At 38.7% G+C, this 27209-nt stretch overlaps 1 protein-coding gene across 5 annotated transcripts in view; it reads left to right on the top strand.

Annotated features, from left to right (window-relative positions):
• Positions 1-27209, top strand: part of HS3ST5 (heparan sulfate-glucosamine 3-sulfotransferase 5) — a 225143-nt gene that overhangs the window by 114170 nt on the left and 83764 nt on the right. For 4 of the 5 annotated variants that reach the window (XM_084889300.1, XM_084889301.1, XM_084889302.1 and 1 more), the window contains one exon: positions 15341-15454. The gene's annotated coding sequence lies outside the window, so the exon portion shown is untranslated. The remainder of the gene's footprint in view (positions 1-15340; positions 15455-27209) is intronic. The other variant, XM_084889304.1, reaches the window with a different exon arrangement.

Here is a 27209-nt window from a genome sequence, read left to right as displayed (position 1 = left end):
GGAGACTTTGGTGGTGTAAATGTCACAAACAGGTGTTTGGCTTTCTTCAGGCATACGCCACTATGAGAATTAGGAATACCACCCACAGTTACTCAACAATGCATTTACTTTTTTTAAAACAAAAACTTGTACTCAGTAGCAGCTACTTTTACTACTCCCTAGTTACTACTCAATTTCTGTCTAAATCACAGAACTTACAAAACAGAGCAAAGTCCACAGTAAGTATAAAATCATCCAAGGGTGCTCAATAATTTCTTTAATTTCTTTAATTATGCACTGAATTTTATGCACTGAAAGCACTGCCCCGGGATTTCTTAACACACCAGACCAATCACTTCCTCCGTCAGCCCCGCTGGTGTGTAGGAAGGAAGTGCTAAGTGCCCCTTACACGTACCCCCTGCCTTTCGCCATTAATTCTGATTGTTCTGCAGAATAGAGAGGTCACTTCTCACTTCAACCAAAAAATGGCTGCTTCTTGGCCAGCTAGAAGGAGCCCTGGGGTTTCATGCTGTATCCATCCTGCTGCTAAAATTATCTTGCCTTTTAAGGCAACAACCATTAAAAAAAAACAAAAAAAAAAACAAAAAAAAAAAAAACACCTTTATGCCTTTACTTTTTTGCCCTTCAAAATAATTGTTTTTTCATTTAGCTCTCTACCTCTTGTTTAATGGATGTTTTTTCATTTACAAATTTGCCACAAATTTCGACTCTCCTTCCTAATGATACCAAATCTCCTTTAAAAAAAAAAACAATAGCTTCCAAAACCCAACTAAACAAATTCATAACTTCAAAAGCTATAAATACAGTAGCTTGTTATCACAATAGCAGAATCCATCACCAGTGACTGTCACTGCAGGCTGGGACTCATCTCCGTGAGAACTGGGTCTGTTTTTGTGGAGTCCCATGCTGGCTGTTCTGTGATTGGAATGACACTGGTAGTTGAGTTTTAAACCAGGAATGGAGGAGCTATTCACAAAGGCCAGTCCCTGATTCTTTCCTTTTGTCATTGGAATTGGGACAATACATTTTAAAGTGAAGAGTAAATGGAAAGAAATAAACTAAACTACGGTATGTTATTTAAAGGATGCAATCTCTCACATAAGTCCCACTCACTGGAAGGACAGGTTGGGAAAGCTCTTTATCCTCCTTTGCTCACCTTCCCCACCTTCATCCCAAGTCACAGGCAAAACTCAGGAGATCCTAAGAACAAACTGGCTGACCTAGAGAATGCAGCCCTACCACTAACTTCCCATGGATCTCACCAATGAGGCTTTACCTTTCGCCTGCCTGAGCACATATAACTGGAATGTCCGTACCTTTGGTATGCTATAACCAGCTCTATTCCACAGGGAGGTTTCTCCTCTCTCGGCACAGGCCACCAACCTACAGGCTCATGAAACAGACAGAATACTGGCCTTGGACACAACTGTGTTTTGCTTGGCCTATAGAGTGTTTTAAATATATATATATTTTTTAACTTGCATGTCTTGATTGAGGCAGGCACTCTCTCCAGGCTGGACTCCTGTTGGCTCACAACCGCTAACTTGGCACATTTACCTGCTTTGTGACATGATTGTGGGGACTAGGCTGTCTGTAGCCCCTCAGTTTGACTCCTTCTCATATTCAATCCCATTTTTCTCAGTGGTCAGGATTTCTTTAACTTTGGCTGCTATTTCGTGGAACATGGTCTGCTCGCTGACTTTTGGCTATGGGGAAATAGATTTGCCTAACCTTGTTAATGCCATTCAAACAGCCAATCCTTAGTCATTGTCTGGACTTAATAAAGATTTAAACTCCCAAGTGGAATCTCAGGGTAAAGGTTGTGTGTCCTGCTAACTTGTATCTTTCCCTGGTGTCTTTTGAAGTAACCATAATTATTTAATATTATTCAGACAGTAGGAGCCAGCTTTTAGAATAGTAATTTCTTTGGATCTCTCTTCCAATCAAATGCCCAAATTTAAGCAATATAATGATAAGATATCTAAATCAAATTTAATTAAAATTAGAGGGTGAGTTTTGAATTATTTGCCTCAAATGATAAGTTGTTCATCTCAATATAATTGATCACACACACACAAAAGATAACAAAAGATAAACCTTGTATGTCTTAAATAACACATTTGTCCTTCTAAAGCGGTACATAAAATATCTAGTGACAATGTGAGTTTCTTGTACTTACTTTTTTGTGCCCATTCATCAACTGGCTTCATAATTCAGAAAATCTGAATGCTTAGATGGGCTGCAAAACAGCTATTCGGACACCACTCAGAATGTCTGAGTTGTGAAGCTGTCTTCCCAGGACAGCTTGATGATTTACAGAGAAGACTGGTCCAAAGGCTCATAAGCATGATCTAATATTGCTTACTGTTAGTGTGAAGACGTTGGGAGGAAATTTCACCTTTAATAATGATATTGATTACTTCAGAATTAGTTGTCTCTTTGGGGTAATAATTATGATAGTTAACATTTACTGAGTGCTTAGTATGTGCCAAGCACTATACTAATGTCTTTACAATTATTTAATCCTTAATAATCCTGCAGTTAAAATATTATTATTTCCCCTATGATATAGATAAGGAAATAATGGTACCGAGAAGTTAATAAACTTGTTCAGTGACAGTCCAGGATTCAAATCTGGCACAATGACGCCAGAATCTACATTCTTAACCCCCCTGGGACACTATCTCATACACATGCTACTACTATAGCCCTGGCAACCCTTCAACACAGCCAAGCTCTGTGTTCTAAGGAGTTTCCCCTTTACAAATAATACCTCTCTTTGCTCACCAGCTTCATCTTGTGGTTTGCTACATATGTTCAAACTATGATTCAGATATCATGTCATCTATGAGGACTTTCCTAACTTTTCCGAGGAGAATTAAAGTTTCTTTCTTCTAAGTTCCCACCGCGCTCGCGCGCTCACACACACACACACACACACACACACACACACACTCACCTTTACTATAGTAATCCATCATTACTTTTATCAGTCTGTTCCTCCACCAAAGCTGATTAAATCAGTAAGCAGGTAGCTTTGGTCTCCAGTGGCCCACCACCAGTGATTAATTGGAGCTTGCTGACTTAATGTGTTCCAGGAATGGGCAAACAGAGTGTTAACTACTTATTCCTGGTTCCATAAAGACTCCTACAATATTAGCATGACAGAATATTAAAAAAGAAAGAAAACGGATGCCATGGTGCTATCCAGCAACATTAAAAGAAAGAAAGAAAAAGGGAAAAAAACAACTCTCAGTAGAATGACCTTCTATGGAAACTATGGAGAAAAGTAATAAAACCATAGTGTATGACTGAAGTTTATGTTAAAACTTCCTTAAAAGAGGTTGTGGTAACATATGTTTTGTTGATATTGGAATGATGTATGTCTCTTTATAACTCTGGGGTAAAAGCTATGACCTCAGGACCAATAACCCTCAAATTACATAACTCTGAGATCTCTAGCTGAATAATCTATACCCCCCTTCCCCCCCACCCCCGCTCCCGCTCCTCCCAGGACCACAAGCAGTCTCCTAAGTTTTTACAAATGAAATGTCACCCTTGATCCTGTGTGTCTCTTTAGTAATTAACACTTTAGAATTGCAAGACAGTAGGCTCTTGTCTTGGAGTTTAGTTTTGAATTTATAATTATTCAACTTCTTCAAAAAATTCTATGTGAAACATAAGTATATCCAAAAAGTGGACTCTGCCTTAGATAGACAGGTTCTAGCTTTGTGTTTTTGCCAGTTAGTGTGAGGTTGGGCAAGATATTAGCCTCTCTGTGGAACAGTTCCCTGACCTGTAAAATGGGACAATCGTAGGTTTCTATCTCAAGCAATGAAGAGGACTAAGTGAGCTTCTGTATGTAATATGCTTAGGACAGTGTCTGGTACGTAAGTACCTTAGTTGCATTTGCAATTATCATCGTTTAGTTATTTGGAAATCTATATTCATACATAAGATCTCAACAAAAGTGCCTTCAAAAATCACTATATGTTGTGCCCTCCACTTTCAGAATATGATACAAAAATAATCTGTGAAAAAAATTTATCCACATCTTAAAACACTTATTCAAGATAATATGTTATATTACTTATGTTATCAACATTACTTGTGTCATGTTATTTTTTATATAAGGATTGTATGGCAAATTGAATTTTAAATTTAGTACCAGAAAAAAAAATTTTCTCATGAAGAACATATAGCTGTTTCTGTAAGATATTAAAAAATATATATGTTACTTTTTTTAACTTTGGGGAAGCATCTGCCAACAGAGTTCAAGGTCACAACCTTTTGAAGAACCTGAAATTTAAGTGTCTGTGTTGTCAAGATAAATGTGCCTTTATAATCAATCAAATAAAAATAGAGTTAAATTTTACTCACAGAAATTAAGGAAACATGGTCACTGGAGTCTAGAGTGGGATTGGGCCAGGAGGACCACAATGGGCACAGCCAAGCTTTTTCTCATAAAATAGTTCTCTCCACACACATCTCAAAATAACTGGTAAGCCTCAGTTTTTGATGCTGCAAGGTATGAGTGGGTGGGTATTTGATGGTGCTGGACTGTATGCTGAGGATTCTCCTCACTTAACCTAGTGCTGCCATGAAAATTGAGACAAAGACTCTTCCGCTGAGCCAGCATCCATTGTTTTATTTCCAAAGCGTAGAAATTACCTGCCTTAGGACTGATTCTCATGAGTTTTATTTTCATCTCATCTTTTTCTGCCCAGAACACAACATTTATTTCAACAAAATAAATGCAGTCTGAAAGCTCCCTGTTTAAGTATTTCTCTAATAAAACAAGGAGCCTATTTTCATATGTATAGCATTGCGTGTCAATAACCAAAAAGGCAGGGTTGAGTGACAATAATGATAGATTATGAGTATATGTTTATTTTTATAATAATTATTAATTTATGATTGAAAATAACATTGGGAAAGGGAATATCAGAAGAAATACATAGGTACATGGATTAGACATTTTGAAGAGCTTCCTTTTAAGAGGAAAAGGATGCAGTGGGATTCTTTTGTGAGTCCATGTTTTCCTTTGTCCCAGAGTTTCTATATTTAATGTGATTAGACCACCATTAAATCTGGACCAGAAGCATTTGTCAACAGTGGAAGTCATTTTTCTCTTTGGCCACAGCTGCACTTTGAGTTTATTCATGATGACCCCATCCTGAAAGGGCAGCCATCAAGTGACCTTCACCATCTAAGAATCTGTTCAAACAACTAATATACATGTTAAGTGGAAACCAGGACAGATGGCAATACCGGCCACAGAGAACTTCTTTGTCGTTGTTGGAGGCTAGTATTCAATTCTAGTCTAGATGGTGCATTAGCTCCAACAAGATCTTCACGATAGAAACATTCTCAGAGACCAAAGTTCCATAGATGGCTTCATGTTAAGATGACAAAGAATGTTTTACAGCTTATAATATTTGGGGACATCTGCATAGGACTAATGTAGAGAATTTGCTCAGTTGGTAGATGAAAAGAATTATACATGGTAATGATTCCTTCACTCTTATAAGAATACCATGATTAGCAAGGTAGTTATGTTTTATTAACTACCTTTCAAACCCCTAATGATGTAACAGAAAAAGGTTCTTTTAAAGACACATACTCATGGGGAAAAGCATACATAAGAGACAATACCAACAAATCATTTAAGCTGAAAACTGATGTAACATACCCCAAAATGCTGGATCTTAAAACCAGCAGTGGACCAAGACCAGAGGCAATGCAGTTTTCACCAAAGTATTTCCAGAAGCCTCAGGAAATCACCTCATTGGATATCTCTGGAATTTGGGGGTAAACCTGAGCTTAATAGCAGGAAGACCAAGAACAACTACATACCCTGCAGATCCTCTCACCCATCCATTCAGCTATGATATTGCAGTTCTTTCCCATGATTTGGGCAAAACAGAGTCAGTGGGCTTGGGAAACTTGGGGATAGAACGGGAGCATAACACTGAAAATAATGGATTTAAATTAGTGTTTACATATGGAATGTTGAGATTCACAGCCTTCTTCCTCACTGGACTCAGCCAATCCTCAGATTTCACCAGGAAGCATATTTGACCAGACTTTTGGGTATTTGATCAGTTCAGAAATGAAAAACCAAAAGGTACAAAGATCAGGGATTCCATAAGGAGACAGGTGATTATACTACTATGTCATGTTAGCCTAGGCAGGTAGATAACACATGTTTAAGGAAGGTATCTAATTTGACATACAGACTAAAACACTCTTGTAGGAAAGCAGAAACTATCTGAAGAGATAAGATGAGATTTATGCCTCAGTGGAATGAGAGGAGTGTGCTGTAAAAGAGGTATATTCAAATAACAAAAGAAAATATGCCTAGAAATTACTAGTAATAGTATAATAGCAGATATGGAAAACAAAATAAAAGTGTTAGAAGATAAAGTGGATGGAATCTCCCAGAAAATACAGCAAAAAGATAAAAAGATGGAATATAGGAGAGAGGGTTTTTTAAAATTAGAATAGGGATGCTACTTTTGGATAATTGAGAATTCCCCAGTATAAGAATATTTTAATTAGAGGGGGGGAAGTCATTAAAGGGATATACTAAAAAATAAAGAACATGAATTTCACAACTGAGGGGACCATGATTACCCAACACAGAGAAGGGGAAAATAGACCACATTCATTAAGAAATTTTACAACACTTGGACAAAGAAAAATCCTAAGGAATTCTAAAATAAAACTGCAGATTTCATAGATTTGGATATCAAAATAATAGCAGGCTTCTCAGCAGCAATGTTATAAAAAGAAGATGTGTCCTCAAATTTCAGAAGGGAAATTATTTCTAATCTAGACTCTATACCAGCCACACTATTATTCATGAGGAAAAAATACCTCACAATATTATATTTTTACATATACAGGAGTCAAAAAATTCTACCTTACATTCTCTAGTTTTGCCTCTCTATTTTTTGAAATGAGAATACAGGAAAGTATTCTAATTTTAGTAAATTTCCTTCTTTTTGGCTTATCCTACGAATCATGAAAAGTCTGATTTTACAATTTGTGGCTTTTAGTGCATAGTTATAAATAAAGAGGGCCAAATAAATACAGAGTGGGGTAAAAGTGGGTTTACAGTTGTTCATATGAAAAAGAATAATTAATAAATAATCATACTGGAATAAACTCTGTTTTGCATGCCCACAAATGTAAACCTACTTTTGCATATAAATAGCAAACAAACTCTTAGAGAAAGAGACATTCTTCTTTTATAACTAGAACACCTCTCACAGGGCTAAGTCCTTTGTTAGTAAGATAAATTCTGGAAGTAGATTTCAGAGTAAAAACCTCAGGGTTTGTTTTTATTCTTGTGAAACCGTAAAGTACTGACAAAGAGTGCTATAACATGCCTCCATTGTTTAGAAAGAAGGTACATTCCAGAGTGTTCTTTATTGTCTTTTGAGGGTCGGATACTGCCTCAGCCACACTACCCCAGAGCATGCAGCATTACAAAACAGCAGCGGGAAGGTTCGAGCACTGGAGCTCCACCTGAATATTACATACACTCTTTTAAAATGCCAACCCCTTAGGAATAGTCGGGTGATTAAACTACCGTGTCATTAGGTTACCATAGGTTTAAGTCTGAAATACATGGAATTTAAAAGAGTAGAGGATACGTTGTTTCATTGCCCTTCATACCTTATCATTTCCTATAAAATTGCAACCCCATGTCCAAAGCTATTTCAAGTGTTACTCTTTTAGATAATAAATGCAAGCATTATTTTGATACATCCTTGCTTCCTTGAATCTGAATGTTAAAATGTCTAATACTTCACATGCAAACAACAGTAGAATTGCATTACAGTTCTGAGGCCAGAAAAGGAGGATGGAGGATAGGAAAATATAACTTTCAAGTTCTGGTGAAAGGCGACTTGGTTGTGAGGGAAATGCAGATTTGCACAGATGACAGAAGCGACAAATGGGAAGGGACTTTGTCACTGAATCGCAGAGAAGAAGGCTTTAGAGCAGGATACTCAGCTCTGGCTGCACAATAGAATCATCTTGAAGCATTCCAATTTCTGAGATTGACTAGCATGTAAGTTAAGACCATAGAAAAGAACTGGTATATAGGACATAAAAATAGATTTATAACCTAGAGCTTTTCTATGCACTTTTAAAAAAATAAAATAAAATAAAATAATCATCAACAACAACAAAATCTATACAAGTTCAACAATCACCTTTCTTTGTTTTGTGAGGCGGGGTGAGAGGGTAGAGTAGCTGTCATGTTCCCTGAGTTAGGTATTCAGTAAAGCTTAGTTGCTAATCTGACTCTGTTTCCAGCTGAGCCTGTGGAGTTAATTTGAATGGTGTCTATACCTGGGAGTAGGCGTGCATGTATATGTAATACTCCATGCGAATGAGAATGAATGAGAAGCAAGACTAGTTCTTTCAGAAATGCTTTCTCTGTTGTGCTAAAGAGAAAAATAAAAACTGTAGATAAAAATAAAAACTTTACAAGTGGCTTTTGCTTGCAGGGTACCCTTTTACATTTTCAATAGCATTTGTGTGTCTTTCTTGGGGGGTGGGGGGAAAGTTCCCCATTCAAGGGCCACATTGCAACCAGAGATCATTTATGTGGAATTTGTAGGTGATAGACATTTGAAATCACTGTGACTGGTGTTTCTGCATTGTTCCTACTGATCTGACACAAAGTGTATTACCAAAAGCACGTGGAGAACTTCAATTCCCCCGGGAGACAGTTGAAGCACCCTTTTTCAAAATAAGAATTTCTACCAAGAAGCATCTTGGAAAGAGGTGGGGGTGGGGTGAACAGTTCTTGAGATGAAAATACAGTTCAGTGAAAGCAAAGGTATTTCTTCAGTGGGGACTGTGTATACCAGGCTTTCGTGTTCTCATCATCATTGTGGTCTTTGGAAATGTTTTCTGCCACCCTCCACAATTAGGGGTGTCGAACTCAATCAGAGAAGGGGCCAAAATCTAAAATCCAGCCTAAATCGTGGGCCGAATGGTTTACTGAACAGTCATAAACTGACAATGTCATAAACTGACAGCGGAGTGCAGTGATGACAGCACGGTGCGGGCCACATTGCAAGGCCTGGCGGGCTGGATTTGGCCCGCGGGCCTTGTGTTTGACACATGTGCTCCACACGATGGCCCCGGGAAGCCCAGAAGAGAGCCAGAGAAAGCAACTCCGTGGGTGCTCCTGGTGCAACATTTCCATACAATTCAAAATAAGAAGTGAGAGTTCATTAAAGAAGCAAAGAAAGACTGAAGGCTGAAGCCTAAAAAATACAGAGAATGTCTTTTCTACATGACGGTCCATCGACGCCAGCATTAATATGTAAGACCAGCCAGTGGCAGCTGTGTTAAGTAATTTATGTGGGAATAAAAATAGGTTTTATATTACTTTTGCTGTGGAAGATAACATTCCGTAAGCTTGTCGTATTTTTAATCTTGACTTAAGAAAAGTTCTGCTGTGGCGATTTTTTAAATAAGAGTTGCACTTATCTCTCTGCAAGGAGCTCTGTCTCTCCCTTCTGTGCCCTTACCCTCACGCCCACCCTGCCCTCCCCAGCTCCATCCACCCTTTGCCTAAGCCAAAGGCAAGTGTGAAATATGGAGCCAGTTATGTCATGCTCTTATTTGGGGTATGCCTAATAAATGCCTCCTATATTTCAGAGGTGGTCTGAGGAGGTCAGCTAATACAATTTCACTTTGATTGCTTATTTGAATTTTGGATGCAAAGGACCCTGAACCAATTGCCTGAATTTGTCATAATCCTAATTGTGTTAGCCACAGCTGCTTTATTAGGTTTCAGGTACTTCCAAGAGTATATTGATTATTACAGCTCTTGATTATCTAATAACAATATTTATAAGACGCCCTCTTCGCCAGCTCCATTTCCCTGACTCACTGAATGGGGTCTGGTTTTAAATTCTCTCCTTTTCCAGTCACAGTGTCCCTCTAAGAGTTATCAGGTTATAATGACACAGAAATATAAAGCAAGACTGTAAGCTTTTAAGTTATCTAAAAGATGTTATATATTTGTCTCCATCAATTCTTCCTACCCCTTTCAATGGACCCTGGTCGTTACCATGACACATCTCCATTATGAACTCAAATATACAAACATGGCATTCCAGAGCTCAACATCCTACACTGGCTCCTATTGTGCATTCTTTTAAAATATATTTTTATTCATTTCAGAGAGGAAGGAAAAGGAAGATAGAGAAACGTCAATGATGAGAGATAATCACTGATCAGCTGCCTTCTGCATGCCCACACTGGGGATCGAACCCAAAACCGTGCATATGCCCTAACCAGGAATTGAACCATGACCTCCTGCTTCATAGGTTGATGCTCAACTAGTGAGCCACTCTAACCGGACCTATTGCACATATTTATAGAGAGGTTGTATGAGAAAGCTCTTCTTTTTTTAAATATATATTTTATTGATTTTTTTACAGAGAGGAAGGGAGAGAGATAGAGAGCTAGAAACGTCGATGAGAGAGAAATATGGACCAGCTGCCTCTTGCACACCCCCTACTGGGGATGTGCCCGCAACCCGTACATGCCCTTGACCGGAATCGAACCTGGGACCTTTCAGTCCGCAGACCGACGCTCTACCACTGAGCCAAACCGGTTTTGGCATATGAGAAAGCTCTTGAACCAAAATGTGAAACTTGTTCCAGCTAAATGAAATAATCAAATGGGAATATTAACATTAACAAATGCCAAACCCAGTAAGTTAATATTTTTTAACAGTGCTTATATTTAACAGTTTGTATTATGACCAAAAGGAAATAAAATGGTCATATATTAACTTCTCATTCAAATGACTTATTAATCTTTTTAATAAAGTGTTTGGGAGCGGCCAGAATATGTTAAGAACCAGTCTAGGCAATAGAGATTTAACAGCAAACAAGATAGACCTTCGTTAGCCTTCATGGAGCGTACAGTCCGTCGAGGATACAAGCAGGTGAAGAGACAATGATGCCACTGTATGAAAGGGTCTTGGGTTGGAGAGAACAGGGTTCTACATAATCTAGAGAAAGGACACCTAGACAAGAATTGTCAGACAAAACCTCCTGAGGAAAGTGACATCCACGCTGAGACCAAGAAAAAGAGGAGAAATTAACCAAGTTGATTGGGATAGTGATCCAGGCAGAGGAGCAATTCTAGGAACTGGAAGAAGCTATGAATGAATGAATGAATGAATGAATGAATGAATGAATGAGTGAATGAATAGTGAATGACTGAGCAGAGGCAGGTGTTAGTGGAGACAGGAGGCTGGAAAATAACCAGGATCCTAGGCACTCAGGGTCAGAGTCAGAAACACAGGATGAGGGGCAGTTTGTTGACTTGAAGTGTCTGTGGTTATCCCAGTGAGATTCCCAGGAGGCAGGATGACATGTTCTAGTCTGTAACATGTGAATATAAATAAGAAGTAGCTGCATTTCTTGAGATTTCTCAGTTTTCTAGGGAAAGTTTTTACTTTAGCTCCTGTTACTTATTTATAATTAACCAAATGATATATCTCTAGCTATCTTAACAAATTTCAGAAATATATGTTTAAAACATTACCAATGATTTGAAGTTTTCCTATTCTAATGGCCTGTCTTCGATTTCTCTGCACTTTTTAACCAGAAATTGATATAATTAAAAATGTTGTGGCCTGCCATAAGGAAGTACAAAATGGAAAATTTAAGGCTATAACATTATATTAGGAGTCAGTTCTGTGGAAGTTTAATTCCCCATGCTTGTCAAAAGTTGTTAAAACATTGCTTGCCTTTTTGAATATAAAATGAGGGCAGACATGTAGTAATATATCAAAAAATGACAGTTTGTCAAAGATGGCTTTCATGGGAGAATGTTCTGAATAAAATGTTTTCTTTTAAAAAGAGCCCGACCTGTTTAACATTCCAAAGCAAACACAAAAGAACACAAAATGCCTGAACTCACTGCCAGTCACAATAGTCAGTTTCATTTACCCTTCAATGCACTTTTTTTATATTCCAAAAATTGTTCCCCCGAAAGAGTTATCAGTTTTATTCCATGATAACCCTGGTTTGAAGTAAAATAAAAGTAGCTCTGACCCTCCTTAAAATGGATTCTTTTCAGACTTCCTAGCACTTCTAATAGTATGGAGATGATATGGTTGGCTATGTCTACCGGTCGAGGCAATGTAATTATATGTGAAGCAACAATTCCCTTATCTGTGAGGAACACTTGCTGCAGTTAACTGCATTTCAGTGGCTGGCAGATGAAATAAAGAATTAAAATCTCAAGCTAGTTTCTCAGGTTGTTTTTTCTTTCCCCTAGTCATTTTAAAATGTTTTAGCCTAGGGGAAACGGTAGCCAGAAAAGAGCAGAAAAGAGATGGTATTTAAAGGCCTTCGCAAGACGCACAAAGCAGATGAGACTGTCTGTCTCCCCGCCCTGGTTCCTCTGCATGGTGACTCCTCTGAGGGTCCCAATCCTTCCGACCTTGTGAGGATGTCCAGAGGGAAGGTCATGACTGGTAACTTGAAACATTAAATTAAAATCAATAGATCATGGTGGCTTTGATCGCAATCTAATATCTAAATGGGAGGGATATCTATCCGTTACCTACGCTCTTTGCAGAGATTGTGCCTAAGTCTAGCTCTGGGGTGTGAGTATCTGTCATTCACTGCTTAGTGAACCAGGGAGCAGGCCTGAGAGAAACAGAAACAGATGGCAGTGGAGGTAATAGAGATACCAGGTAGCGCGCAGACATCCTGGTAGGCTGCATAGCAGCACTAGTGTGAATGCAAGAGAAATACCCCACACCACTTCACTGGATGTGCTAGCGGAGTCTGACTGTACAGCCTGCTCAGAATTCCTACAGCTCAGAATTCCTTCTGGGGTACAGAAGGTTTGAGCTCATGTCAGAGAATGGGGCAACAGATTTCCCCAACTATAAGGGCTCATCGTAGAGTAAAAGGCTCAGGTTTTAATAAAATATTGATATTTGAAAATTCTGTATTGAATTTTGGCATGAGAGGGTATTAGTATTGGGGACAAGAGATTTTTGGTATTGATAGGTAAGCCACCTCTTAATTAGCTCACACTGTTTTTGCAAGGGAGACATATTTTTTGTGGTATCGGTGGTGGTTGTAAGCATTGAGAATGCCTCAGACCTCAGACCTCTCTGAGGCAGATCTGTGGAGTGAGGCTTCACATCCTGCCTCTGTCACTTACTAATAATGTGACCCTGGGCAAGTACTGACTCAGCATGCCATGCCTCATTTTGTTCATCTGTAAAATGGGCCTAATAATATCACCTCATTCAAATATCATTTGTGGAATATACTGAACATAAACTGATAAACAAAAACAGATCTCCAGAGACAGAGAAGCATTGATCAGACCGTCAAACCTCAGAGGAAAGGTAGGGGAGAATGGGGGTAAGGGAGAGATATCAGCCAAAGGACTTGTATGTATGCATATAAGCCTAACCAATGGACACAGAAACCAGGGGGTGAGGGAATAAATATGAGGGTGGGGGGGTAGGTAATCAAAGGGTGTAAGGACACATATGTAATACCTTAATCAATAAAAAAAAAGTTTTAAAGAATAATGAGGAATACAACTGAATAGATTCATTTTATAAATTATATATATTCCAAGCTTTATGTTTATAAGAACATACAAGTATATTGATATAATTAAATTTGTATAAATGTTTGTATGTATTTAGAAAATAACCATTAGCTAGTTCTTATTCTGGAAAGTTATTCATTTAACATAAACCCTGACACATGGCAGGTGCTTAATCAATGTTTGCAAATTTAAAATATATATATTTTTCCTATTATCTATTCTTTTCTGTGGTCTAGAATTAGTCCAAATGTTAAGAGTCTAAAAGTGAGCAGTGCCTTTCTGGGCTATAGAGGGTGATTTAAAGGCGAGTTAGCTTGTTTGGCTCCTTGTACTAACCACCTGCAATTAGTGATTGTCACATTGTTCTGTGTTGTAAAACTGAACTAATTGAAGGTGCTCCCCTTAGGGGATGAATTCTACAGTGTAATAAATGTGGAGTGCCCTCTCGAGTTTAGCGTTTTAATTATTCATAATTATAATGATTTCTGTTTGTTTGAGCACTTTAGAGATAATTCTAGTTTATCACAAAACTCAAAAGCAGAGTAGTTGAGGCTTCCCTTTATTTTATGTTGAGGTCACCGGGCCTATGAACATGCCGGACATTCTCGGGAGCAATGGAGCCAGGTTACAGGCTGGCACCGCTGATGTCCTGACTTAAAGGGAGGCACTTATGTCTACTCGCTCTCTGATTCCCCTAGAAGGTTTTGGACAATGTTGGGATTGTGAGGAGAAGAGCTGACAAGGATTCAAGTGGAAGAACTGAATAAAGTATAATGCAGTATGAATCAGAGAAGAGAACAATAGATTTGATAGCTGGTTATTAACCAAGTGTATAAGTTTTTAAGGTCTTTCCTCTTCTTAAGAGGGTGTATGTATGTGTGTGTGTGTGTGTATGTGTTTGCTTTGCACCCTAAATATATTTGCACACAAGAGACCCAAGTAAAATATGGGTAGTCATAGGTATTCTGGCCATTTTGGACTAGAATAATTTTTATGTCTACTATATTCAAATATATATTAGTGATAACAATATATTGGGATTGGGCTCCTACAATCTACTCATATACATTCTTAATAACAGCCTGAAATAATGAAATCCTACTTTTAAAAAAAGTTTGACATTGCAAATTTGTTTCATTGCAATTTGTCTCATTTTCCCCATCTTTTTCTATCCATCTACCCAACACTTTAATTTTAGAGCCAAATATGTACTTTGCAGCTAGAGAATTACTCAGGTCTTCTGATAATCTATTCAATTTAGGAAGCAGCAGCAATTGTTTAATATATTCAAGTAGTAGCAAAGGGGGAAGAATGATTGATATGGGTAATATCATCCTATAAAAAGGTCCATCTGGAGGCACGCAATATTAGCAATTTTAAGGAGAGTACATTTAACCACTCTCGCCTAAAAAGCTCAGCAGAACCAAGGTCCTGCTACAAGAACATTATCTGAAAGTACATATGAGTGTGTCTCTGATGAAAGGGAATGAACAATTACATAATCCAAGGTTAGGCTCAAATGTGAGCTCTGCTCTCATCAGCAAATTGTTTACTAAAGAGACTGGAAGTACCATTTAAAAAAAAAAGAAATGTTCTGATCATCCACAATATATCGCTCCTTCCCAAACATTATTTTTAACCAGCACTACTAAGAAGTGGGGGGGGGGGACTAATTGGAAACTCACGTTGTCTCTGCCTCTGCCCTCAGGTGCTGACAAGCAGGGAGCAAGCCCCAAAGACAGGCCGTAGGGAAGGAGAGGCCATGGAATATCCACCAACCAGATAATCATCGCTGGATCAACCGGGACGTGTCTGAATGTAGGTATGTGCACTGAAGACTTCTGTGTGAGTCTGCGTGTAACACACCCCCGTCCCATCAGCCTCTTGAAAGCACTACTTGGCGGCCTGGTGTATGGGTGCACAAGGCCATACAGAAACTGCAGGAAGTCCTCTTTATTCTCTTGGGCTTTTAAATCGTCCCACAAAGTGACTTACACTGCCTCCCGCTCTCCGGCCTCAGTGTTCCCATGTGGAAACCTTCCTCCCACGGACACTGTACAGAGTCTGAGTCCTGGCTCTCCCCACGCTCTGACCATGTGAAATAAGTCCCAACTCCTCTCAGCTGGTTTTAGTCCTGGTTTCCCGCCAAGACCTAAGTCAAGTTCCACCTCCACTGCAAATTCTGGCTGCTTTCTCCATCCCCAATATTTGCTTTTGTCCAAACTTCTATAGCATGTGCAGTTACAGCCTTTCTCTGGCATTTGACAGCTGGATCCACGTACTGCTTTTTTTCTCCTTGTGCATATGTCCTGTGTCCTCAGTACACCTGTTTATTTCTGGAAAGGCAGGATCTGCCACATTTTTTTATTTTTTATTGCTTAAAGTATTACCAAGAGTAGTACATATGTGTCCTTTTTTTTCCCCATTGACCTTCCCCTGGCCTCCCCTACCCCCCAGTATCTTGTGTCCATTGGTTATGCTTATATGCATGCATACAAGTCCTTCGGTTGATCTCTTACCCTCCCCCACACACACACCCCACCCCTCCCCAGCCTTCCCGCTGTAGTCTGACAGTCTGTTCGGTGCTGCTCTGCCAGGGCAGCAGAAATGAGCGTGCGATGAGCTGTGATGATGAAGTGAGGCAACAGAGGGCAGGGGTGAAGAACACAGGGCCTGAAACCACACTGCCTCAGTCTGAGTTCCCACTCAGCCAGTTACTAGCTGGGTGCTCTGGTCAAGGTTGTTTGGGAAAAAAAACTTCCTGTGCTTTGTCTACATCTCTAAAGTAGGAGCAGTCATTCTACCCATCTCCTTGAGTTGTTGTGAAGTTCAAAGGTGCCAACAAATTTTAAAAGGCTTGGCATATCTAATACATAAAAAGCACTCAAAAAAATCATTACCTAGTTACTACTGTAGACACAATAATATTCCATCTCAGTTTTCTCGTAATGCTATAAAATACCGTTATCACCATTCTACAAACGGGAGCCCCGTGGCCCTGAGAGGTGGTGAATATTACTAGCAAGTGAATAAAATGTATTCACTTGCCATCAAAGAGTAAACTACAAAATTTATAAACTTTACAATCATTTTATTCTATTTTTAATTATTTTGGAGAATTTACCAAGAGCTCTGTTAAACTTGGCAGACTAGCCTTCTTGGAATCTCTTCATCTAGGAAATCATCAAGTCTTGTTCTTGTCGCTGCCAAAATTCCTTGGCCGCTGCTGCTTCATTAGTGCATCTGTAGCACCGAGCACTATGCTGGGATGTAGTAGATGATTGATAAATCCTTGGTTAAATTAAATTTTGTCACCCTGCTGATACATTAAGTATACTCTGCCCTCCTGGCCCATCGCTTAATTACAGAGTAGCTTTAGAAATCCTCTGTGGACCTACAGAAACTACCTGCAGGTAAAATATTTCCATGAGAAGGGATTGGAAGAACTAACATTGTTGAATGCTTATCTTATTGTAGGTTTGTTGGTGTCTCTTTTTTTACTTTGTAAACATTATTTAGTTTAATCTTCAAAATACCCTATGAAGTAGGGATCGTTACCCCCCCATTTACCAACCAAAAAGCTAAAATTCAAATAATTTAGCCAACATATTTAAAAATCACACAACTAGTGGGAAAGAATTTCCTATCTAAGTCTAACCCAAAGACGAAGCAATGATGAGGCAGTAATGGGGTAAAGTGAGGCTCAGAGTCAGTCATGAGGCAGATCCTCTTGACACAACTTCAGGTGACGCATGTGCCTCCTTATGCCTCAGTTTCCTCAGTTATTTTGAGTATCAAAACATTTTATTTGTAAATGGCTTCTAAGTTATCATTGATACTATAGACATAAGCCATCATTATGGGCCTGGGAACATAAACACTGAAACAGGTAAGAAGTCCCCAAAAGGTTTGAATTCCCTAGCAGGTGATGGGAGGAAGGTGGAAGCAATGAAAGGAAGTGAAGATCAAAGACAAAGAAACGCCATGTCTGTGGAAGCATCTGGGGGCAGATCTAGAAGAAATTACTCTAGCACCAGTGCTGATTCAAGGCTGTTCAGTTGTCAGTTGTCCTTATACTATGTTAGATCATGTTTTAAAATGTAACTATAATTGCCACAATCACTAAACCAAACACTAGATATATAGGACAAAACATTGGAAATCAGGACTGTTGTATATGGAGCCAAGTATTTAGTATAAGGGATGGTTGTGTGGCAAGCTACTCATCTGAAGGATTAAGAATAATATTATTGCCGAAACCAGTTTGGCACAGTGGATAGAGTGTCAGCCTGTGGACTGAAGGGTCCCGGGTTTGATTCCGGTCAAGGGCATGTACCTTGGTTGTGGGCACATCCCCAGTGGGGGTGGTGCAAGAGGCAGCTGATCGATGGTTCTCTCTCATCGAGGTTTCTAACTCTCTATCCCTCTCTCTTCCTCTCTGTAGAAAAACAATAATATATATATATATATATATATATATATATTTTTTTTTTTTTAAAGAGTAATATTATCCTTAAATACATGGTTCTAAAACTACATGTGTATCATAGGGGGTGGGGGTGGGCTGGAAGAGGTTAATGGGGAGAAAGGGAGACATATGGAATACTTTTAACAATAAAGGTATTTTAAAAACAAAACTCAAAAAATAAAATAAAACAAACTAAATGTGTACCTCACAGAGTACCTGAAACCCCTAAGGGCCTCAGTGGGATCCAGGCTGCTGGATCTTGAAACAATTTCTTCAAAAGTTTTCATAGAAATTAATAGCATTTGATTTGTTGCTGGTGTCTTTTTTTGAATGGAAGTAGATGTATTTTATGAGTTAATAAACTATGGCACACATTTAGTTAATAAACTAAATAACCATATGTCTCACTTATTACGATAGTAAAAACAGTTCGGTGTTATAAAACTGTAAAGTGCTTTCCATTTCTTAGCATTTAATTACATCCCTACTGAGTTTATAGAATAATGAATCTCAGGATATGACCTGTTGCATGTATTTAGATTTAAGGAAGTTATCTATATAAGCCTAAGCAACCATTACGGCAGGACAACCAGAATGACCAGTCACTATGATGCACATTGACCCCCAGGGGGCAGATCCTCAATGTAAGAGCTGACCCGTGGTGGTCAGCGCACTTCCACAGTCGGAGTGCTGCTCAGCCAGAAGCCAGGCTCACGGCTGGTGAGCACAGTGGCAATGGCAAGAGCCTCTCCTGCCTCCACTGCAGCACTAAGGAGCAGCGAGCCAAGTGGTAAGGAGTGAGCAGGCAGGTGGTAAGGAGCAAGTCGTCTGGACTGTGAGAGGGCACAGGCTGGGCTGAGGGATCCCTGCCCCAGTGCATGAATTTTATGCATTGGGCCTCTAGTTTACTATAAGAATATACCCATATTTTTTCTTTTCCTTTGTTTACATGATAAATTCCAGAAACTATCTACTGGATTTTTTTAAATTGTATTTTAACTTGATTGAGAACAGGCAACCTAGCTGATATTTTAAACAATACTGAAGAAATCAAAGAGAAATTAAGAAACCACTTTTATAAGTGTCCTTTGTCAAAGCTTGCCTAAAGGAAGCCTCCACTTCCAAGATCTACAGCTGAGATGGAGAATCTATGATCAATTGCTCAATTGCATCTGACCAATTTTAACTGTCAAGTATTTTGAAAAATATAGCCTATGACAATAACACATTTAACTTATTATAATAGCATCTTTAATATTTTAATTTTATCATTATTGTTAATTATTAAGCACCTTGATGGTGGAATGGCTTGTAAGGATAATGATTGGAGTAATGGAGCAAGAAATGGCTAATTTGAGGGATATTTTTAGAGTGTATTCCTTATTTATATATATAAAAACCAAGCAACTGGAACAACTGGTTGCTATGATATGCACTGTGGCAGCCAATGGGTCTGATTGGCCCCAATCAGCCCTCCCAGTATCTCATGGCCCCTCCTCCCAGCTGGCCCCACCACTGACTACCCCCCTCCCCCATCAGGGGCGGGCCAGGCAGCCAACTGCCTGCATCCCCCCGCCCCCACTGGCCCGGCCCTGATTAGCCCCCCAACAGAGTGGCTGGCCAGACCCCACCCATGCATGAATTCATGTACTGGACCTCTAGTAAATTATGTCACTATACAAATATTTATAAAAATAATTTTTACAATACCAAATTATGTTTTTGGTTGTTTTTTTGCAAAGTAGAGAAATATAATAGAGAAAAATTTTCCTACTTCTATTACTTAAAAAATATTTGTGAACATGGGTTCTTCAATATATATAGCAGGATGGTACCTGTCCAGGAGAAGACTCATCCTATATAATAAAAGCATACTATGCAAATTGTCCCCTCGGGTGGTGGTTTGACTGGGAGACTGGGAGTTTGACCTCTTGCTATGACATGCGCTGACCAGAGGACGGAGCGAAACTTGGCAGGTATCAGCGACGCAGTGCTGGCAGTGGGCAGCAGTGGAGGCACTGCCAGCCCTGATGGGCCCCAACATGAGCAGGACCTTGGAGGGATGGTGGAGCAGGTGAGCAGGCAGTGCCAGGCCAACGTAGGTAAAAGCAAGGGCCTGATTGCCCCCGCTAATTGCCCCACAGATGGAGACCAGCATCAGGGGGCAGGGCCACTGCCCAGCTCCCAGGGGCTGAGGGAGCCAGGCGGAGGCCTGATTGCCCTGCCAATCGCCCTGCAGACAGCAACCAGCGATGGCAGGAGGGGATGGAGCCACTGCCCCAGGCACTGAGGGAGAAAGGGAAAATAGCAATATTAAAATATTTCTTCTAATTATTTTTCTTTCAATGTATCGATACATGAATCCGTGTACCAGGCCACTATTAAGAATTGTAAAATCTGCTATTCATAGAGTGCCCGTTCTGTGCTAGACCCTTTAAAATAGATCATTCTTAGTCTTCAGAATGTCCCTATAAGGATATTTTGTTTTCCACATATGCCCTCCTATACAATTGGGGTTCAGATAGGTTAAGAAATAGTTGAGTACACCAGTAAAAAGGTAGTGCCACAATTCAAACCCAGATTTTGAGACTCCTATGTTCATATTTTTAACTATTAGGGAAGCCATTTGCCTCCATAGAGGATGAGAGGTAAAAAGTTAAACACACACATACAATAATAATAGCTACAATTTATTAATGTGCCATGTACTGGGCTAGGTGTCCTAAGTTCCTTATCCTAATATACAGCTCAAAAGAGTCCCCATCTCAGATTTTCAAACGAATTGGATATTAGTATTCCCATTGTCCCTGTGAGATATTTAATTATTGACATAAGATGGCATACGTGATAAGTAGCAAAATTGGGTTTCCAACTCAGGTCTTGTCAAGTTCAACATCCATGTTCTTTCTAAGAATATTATAAGATAAAATATAAAACTTTTATAAACTAAAGACTCTGGACTGCTGCATACTTCTCTTTTTTTCTCTGTCTTAAAATGATTCCAGTTTTGTTGGAAATTATTGAACTTTCTGTTAGTAAGGAATTTTCCTGAAAATTAGTACTAATTCAATGAATACGCACCACTTGGTATTTATTCTAAGGGTGCTCAAGTTTACATCAAAGTCAGATTTTTACATTGTCACTCTCATGTGCTCAGCTTATGTTTTATAATCTAGGATTCTACTAAGAACTTAAAAATTAAAACAGGTTTATGGAACTCCGGAAAACTGCCACGCATGCATAAATTGCCGTTATGAATGCCTCAAGTTACAAGCACAACTGAGTATCTTTCATCCTAATCTTATAAGAAGCCTGGAGCAGCATTTTGTATTCATTCATTAAACAAGTATCACTGATTGCCCACTAGTTTCATAACTATGTGCTAGGGAGATTGGCAGAGAATAAGAACGCAGACACTACCTCAAACAGCTTTATGAATTAATTAGGGGGGGGGGAAGATATGGAAACCATTAAGCAACAAAAATTGAAGTTAAGTAACATGGGAACAGTGAAATAAATTGTGTTTAATAAAAAAGAAGAAAAAAAAAAGAGTCCTACAGTTTCTTGGCTGGAGGTGCTGACTATGGGTTAAAGTAGTGAAAAAGGCCTCACAGAATAAGGCTACTGTCTAGGCAGAGAGGATGGACAGCACTGGCCAGGCGAACACTTGGGGTGGAGGCGGCCAGCAGCAGGTGCATTTGTTATGCTGAAGGCTTGTTCATGGGAACCGGAGAAGACAAGATTGGAAAAGGGGGTGAGCCCAGATAGCCAGAGGCTCTGGCTCCAGCTAAAGACTCTGGCCTTTGGCCTCCAGGTGATGGGAGTCATTGAACATTTTTGAGCAGGGAAATGACACAATTAAACAGTGCTTTAAAAAAAGATACATTTGGCAGAACATGGGCAGAATGAATTTGTGCAGAGAGTATAGGAGCAAAGAAACGACAGCAATAATTCAGTTCTAAGGTGATGAGGTTTTGGATAAAAGTGACAGTGGGACTAGAAAGAAGGAAATAAATACGAGAAGCAGGGCAAAGAAAGATGAGAGAAGGCGATGAGTAGATATAGGAAGAAAGAGACAAAATAATTAATTTTAAATTTTGTTTGGGAAGTTATATCGTTTATAAATTTTGTTTTCAAATTAATTGGACATCATCCATAATATTCGTGTTCTGAGACACCACTGGATTCCAGGAAAACCTTGCTTTTTATTCAATGTGGTTTTTTTCTTCTAGGTAAATTTACAGTGAAATCCTGCTCCCAAAGAGATAATACTTTTATAAAAATGCCTGAGAAAATATTTGTAGCTTTATGTTATAGTAATAATAATGCAGTGATAGAATGGCAGAATGCTTACGTGAGTGATGTAAATTCAGCTAAGCAATGATGTTCAATTTGTTTCCAAAATTCTAATTTATTGTTATGTTTCCTACCAAAGTGACTTTTAAAAACTGTTTATTGGTTGTCTACATTAGATCACTTTTACAAGTATGTTGATATGATTCTCTAGCAGTTTGGATATATTTGGTGCTTCCTCCCAGGATAAATCCCGTTGTCTTCAAAATGTCCCTGTTTAATTTTTGTACTTGATGGGAAAACTGGGCCATAAACAAAGTGAATTAATGATTTATTAAGGGTAGTATGAGAGCTGAAGAATTTATCTTTCCTTTAGGTCCAGTGGACTTCATTGATCAAATAAGACTAGAAAGAAAGAAATACCGTATTTTCCAGAGTATAAGACGACTTTTGAAATGAAAAAAGTCAACCGAAGGGGGACTATATATATATATATATATATATATATATATATATATATATCCAATCCGGGGGTAGTCTTATACGCCGAGTATATCCTGAAAAGCATCTCTATATGCCACTAAACGAATTTTTCAACTCGATCCCGCACCAATCACTGCAAGGCTGCTCGGACCGCCTCTCTAACTCAGCCAATCCAAGCAGGCTTTTTATGCATGCAAATTATACATGTTCTGTACCCGAAGCTACACTGTGTTCTAGTAAAACGCCTGCTCAGATTGGCCAGAATCAGAGAGGCGGTCTATTAAAAAAAGAACTGGTGTTGCCTCGGAAGTGGGGGGTAGTCTTATACGGCGAATATAGGCCTAAACCTATGTTTTAACTGTAAAATTAGGAGGTCGTCTTATACGCCAGAAAATATGGTATTCTTTTAGGTTATTTAGGTTTGGTAAAAATACCCAGCGCCAGGCAAATATAACCTTGTTCTTCGGAACTAACTCTCTCTCTCTCTCTCTCTCTCTCTCTCTCTCTCTCTCTCTCCATTTCATTACTGTGATCTATATATATATATAATCAATTACTTTAAAAAGCAAGTGTCACTTTAATATTACTTAGATACTATTTTTAATGCATCAAGTAAAACATTAAAGTATCATGTTTAATATTAACTCATTCTCCACTTAGCATTGTTAAAAATATTTATGATCTGCTACAGAGCAAAACATATTGTTATCCATTTCCCCCCACTTTGATAAAAAGCATTCTTCAGCTGTTTTCTAGGAACAAAAGTTGTCAAAGTTTGATGGTAATTTATGTTGTCAGTGCATTAAGTTGATTTTATGGCAGCCAACACAACTATTGTCCATTTATGAAACCAAGGATCACTCTAGGTCTCCACAAAGGCCATTTGATACCTGCCCTCTCATCTGACTGACCTTGAGGGGAGCTGAGTTTGGTAATTTATGGCAAACACCATCTAGAAGACCTATTTGCAAGATTCACTGTCATTTAGTGCTAAATGATCATTGCTGAGTCCAGGGACAATCTGCGCTCCTGACAGAGCAATCCCATAAAAAATATTGCCTACCCACCCAGGTGTCCTTTCCAATTATCTGAAGTAGGAATTAATACTTTTAAAAGCTGCTAGTTTTTGAAAGGTTATTACAATTTATTCCAGCAGTTTCTTTTGCACATTATGATGAATTAGTTTATTAGGCCATTATTTTCCATGTCAGCTTTTTAGAAGATTGAACCATAATGTTGAAACATTAGTGTGAATGGCAAACATACTATTTTACAGCTGAGTAATATATTTCTTTGAGAAAAATGTGCTCCGTTTTTAATAACAGGTAATTTTATGTTTATGTTCACTAATGCTGTTGTCAGGTATTATTTATTTCTGTTTGGTAAGAACTGGAGAATTTTCTTTCAAAATGTTAATGGCAGCCTAGACAGATTTTAGAGTCATAGTAAGAATATATTACTTAAAAGTAGAAATTATAAATTGTGTTTTTCCTTGAAAGCTAATATTTTGTCAGGTTTCCTTAACAGCAATTTAATACATGATTACTTCCAGGGAGAGTTATACTCTTGTCTCAATTTTTTTTTCTCTCTAAATATAGTGGACTGGGTAGGCAAGGGGTAGTTCATTTTTCTAAGGTCTTAATGACTTTCAAGTTTTTATTTAATAAATATTCTTTATCTGAAATGATTTGTTGCTTCAGAGATCATGTAGTGATATTCTATCAGATATAGGTATTTTGTAAATAATAATAATTAGCATTTGATAGAGATTGACTTTTCAGTCATTGTTCTCCATTATATGTCTACTAAAATAGTAAAGCTGTATAGGTAACCTCCTATTTACCAAGTATTTTAAAATAGCTCTATGTGGGAAAGATTAATTAGAAGTACTTACTCTAAGAGCATTCAGTGTACTATATTTTTATTCAGATAGCAAATATTTTTGAATGCCTAATACCTGCCAGGCATTATAAAACTGTGTGGAGAGGGACATAGGCCATAGCAACAGTTTAGACATTCAGCCTTTTTATTTCTGTTAACATTATTTGTGTAGATACAGTTTTTACAAAATATAGTTCCACAAAATTCCGAATTTTGAGTACGCTAAGCATCTAAGCAAATTCGGTAACACTTTGAAAGGTTTATATTTGCTTCCTCCAATACAACAAATGCTTGCCAAAGGAAATACTGTTTTTGTTTTCTCATCAAACACATTTGTTTCTGTAGCAAATGGTTTCAAAACTGATTTGTTTTTGTTGATATGACTGAAACAAATGTTAGTTTTAGCAGAATTAAGATTTGAAGCATTGCATAAATTTTTCACATTGTGTCAGATAATTTTTTTATAATGTTTGAAATTAATAATGAGAATTCCCAAGTTTCTTCTTTTGGGGGAAAGAATAACATACATACAGAAAAAATGCACACATAATAACTATACAGCTCAATGGACTGTCACAGAGGAAGTACAGGGATATAACCAGCACTCAAATGACGATAGAAACCCACCAACATTCCAACAAACAGCCTTGCGGCCCCTCCAGTTAATCACACCCCACCCTCCACCCCCATTCTTCTGATTCATGACATCATAGTTTACATTAGGCTGATTCTTGAAAATTTATAAGATTGCAATAAAATCATTACTACTTTTGCTAATGTTTCTGAGATTCAGCCACGTGTTTGGATTCTGTTGTACTTTGTTGACATCAATACATGGTATATTCCATTTCTCAAATGTACCATATTTTATTTTCCTATTCTATTGATGATCACTAGATTAATTTCTGTTTGGGGTTTGGCAAAAAAAAAAAATTGTCTGAGCATTACATATACATATATTCATACAGGTTGGGGCAAGAGTAAGTTTACATTTGTGAGTACATGAAACACTTTACTCTTGTGTTATTATTTATTAACTAGAGGCCCAGTGTACAAAATTTATGCACAAGGGAAGAGGGTCGCCTCAGTCCAGCCTGCACCCTCTCTATTTGGGAGCCTTTGGGGGCTGTCCAACTGCCAGTTTAGGGCCTAAACCGGCAGTTGAACATCCCTCTCACAATCCTAAACCACTGGCTCCTAACTGCTCACTTGCCTGTCTACCTGGTCACCCCTAATTGCCCCCCCCCACACCTGGCCTGATCTCCCCTTGCACCTTCCCTTCCCCCTCCCCCTCTGGCCTGGTCACTCCACGCAGCCTGCAGTTTGGTTGTTTGGTCGTCCCTCACTGTCCCCCCCTGCCAGCCTGGTCACCCCTAACTGCTCCCCTCTGCTGGCCTAGTCACCTAACTGCCCCCTTTGCCATCCTGGTCACCACCAACTGCCCCATCCACAGGCCTGGTCACCCCACAGCCTTCTGTGCAGTGGTTTGGTTATCCTTCACTAACCTCCCTGCAGCTTGATTGCCCCATGTAGCCTGCTGTTCAGTCATTTTGTTATCCCTCTCTAACCCCACTGCTGGCCTGGTTGCCCCATGCAGCCTGTTTGGTCATCTGTTCGGTCCGTTCAGTCATGATGACCCCTGGCTTTTTATATATATGGATTATTGTATTATTTCCTATATGAACAATGGAAAGCCTACTTCTGCCCCACCCTTCATATCATAAATATATATACACACACAATATTGTATTGTATATATACTATAAAAGCATATATGTTGGTATATTCCCAGGAGTGGACTAGCTAAATCTCAGGATGGGCACATTTTGCAGATACTGCCAATGAATTTCCCTGAATCCTGGTCCTTTTCTTATAATCACTAGTTATTTTCCTTTGGATATCAAGCTAAAAAATAATTGGGGAGAACTGAAGTAAATAATTTCCAGGTTTATTTTAGGCCTAGAACTCTGCAGTTCAGTACTTGTTTACAATGGAGAACATTGGCATAGATTTCAAAAAAGGCAGATGAGAATCTGCCACTTGGTTTTCCATTATACTTTACTATTTGCATTTACATATGGATGTGACTGTTAATGAACCTGAGCATTCACATTATTTGCTAAATAATAAAATTACAGCATCTGATGCAGAAGAGCTGGAAAGTTTTCTTGTTTCCCTTATATGTTCCATGACATACAGAACATTTTTTGCCAGGCTGTTGGAAATAACGAGACAAATGCAAAACAGGCCCGCTCTTCAATGTTGCTGGTTATTTTCACGGGAGGGATACAGGGACTATAGTGTGCACAAACTTGTGGTATTTTACACAATGCAGGCATTCAATACATTTTTGTTGTACACATTACCCATTCTGTGGAATGACTTTGGGAGGACGGAGCTCTGGGGGTTGCATAGAATCCTGGCTCTGCCAACTGACTTTGGCCAAATTATT

Source organism: Pipistrellus hanaki (assembly GCF_964339955.1).
Source record: "Pipistrellus hanaki genome assembly, chromosome: 7".
Lineage (NCBI taxonomy): Eukaryota > Metazoa > Chordata > Mammalia > Chiroptera > Vespertilionidae > Pipistrellus > Pipistrellus hanaki.
The sequence above is the reverse complement of the archived record's forward strand: the minus strand, read 5'-3'. Positions and strand labels throughout refer to the sequence as shown.